Source organism: Athene cunicularia, assembly GCF_003259725.1.
Source record: "Athene cunicularia isolate RWA chromosome 1 unlocalized genomic scaffold, athCun1 chr1_part2, whole genome shotgun sequence".
Lineage (NCBI taxonomy): Eukaryota > Metazoa > Chordata > Aves > Strigiformes > Strigidae > Athene > Athene cunicularia.
The window spans coordinates 32657160-32658851 of record NW_020799092.1 but is presented as its reverse complement, the minus strand read 5'-3'; positions in this window follow the sequence as shown (position 1 = coordinate 32658851).

The window sequence follows — 1692 nt, the reverse complement described above, 5'->3', positions numbered from 1 at the left end:
GGGGGACGGCGGCTCTGGCCTGGGCCGGTCCAACAGCCCTGCGGGCGCCGTCGTGCCCGTCCGGAGAACGCGAGGCTGCGAGCGCGCAGCGCGCTGCGTCCCCTGCAAGGGAACGGGAACGGGTCGGCTTTCAACATCGCAGGCGCGAAGCGTTTGCTTCTGCCTCTGGGTAGCGCGGTGGGCTCTTCCTGCTGAGGCAAATGCGTAGATGAGACTTGCAGGTTCGGCTTGAAACGGGCAGCACGATGAAGACTTAAAGTGCTTCATCACGCTGTGACTACCCTGGCAGTTACTGTAGCGGTTCAGCCGGCGGGGCTTGAAAGAGCCGGCTTTGTCCGCCGGCATGGCGGCCGCAAATTACTTGGTTAAATGTCAACGCTGCTCTGAACAGGGTTTGGAAAAGCAACGGGGAGCCTCGCTGCTGCTGAGTGCACGTCCTGCTGGAGTAGGGCCTGGAACTAGTGCCACTTACCGCTGTTCTGGCTGTGTCTCGACATCCGTTTGGACCAAAGTTGTGTTAGCTAGTTAGTTTATGCTAGTTATTTGTGACCTTAAGTAAGAGTTTTAAACTTTAAATATGCCCCTCTCCCCTCCTCTTCCATCTGTTCTACAAAGATTGTATAGATGTGGCTGTTGATAAGCAGGAACTTCCAAGATCATTTAGGCCACCGGGGCCATATGCACAATTTCATTACCTGAAATTCTTTTAAAGCATTTTATGCAATTTCTACTCAGATTAAATAAGCATCAACATTTGATAATCTGAGATATGAAAAAACCCCAAAGAATACAAGAAATTTATGTGTTAACATTAACAATTCACGCTCTTATCTTGCCCATTCCTTTACTGCTTTTCTTCCCCCCATGTCCCACAGCTGCACTTGCATCTAGCCACCCCAGCTCAAGATCACTAGTTCAGTCAGTACTTGCAAACATCGTATTTTCTTTTTGATCAAGCACATTCCCAAAAGCCAAATGCAAATGAACCTTATGAAGAACTTTTAAATTGAAGCAATTAATAAACTTGCTAAGTATTTCCTGAAAGTGTCAAATGTTATAGCACTCTCAATTTACAGTACTTGCCACTTATCAAACTAGCCTGAGCTGCATATCGACTTTCTAAATGAAGGAGCTTATTGCAGTTTAATTCAACAAATACCAAAGAATTTACCCCAAAGCTTATTTCAGACAAGTATTGTGATATCCTCAATAGAGCAGAAATGTCACTTTAACCACTAAAACATGTTTTGATTCTTTTTCTTAGCAAGTGACTCAGTTCACACTTGATCTGTATTACAAAGGCATGTCTATGTAGCTGTGTCAGCCAGGATTACAATAGACACATCCCTATCAAAAACATGCAGAGAAGCAAAACCCTTTATGCTGTTACTGCAAGTTACCAAACATCTGTCAGAGAAGTACAAGGAGGCAGCATAACTAACCTGACAGAAAAATCTCTCCCTTACAGGCCTTGCTAAAATACTTATGCCAACAGAAACTGTGTGATTCAGGCATACTTTAATAAATACATGTACTGGGTCTGGCTGAACTGGAATTAGTTTTCCCCTACAGCAGCCCTCACGGTGCTGTGTTTTATGTCGGGAGCTGGCAGGGTGTTGATAGCACCCTGGTGTTGTGGCTACTGCTGAGCAGGGCTTACACAGCACCAAGGCTTTTTCTGATATTTCCCCC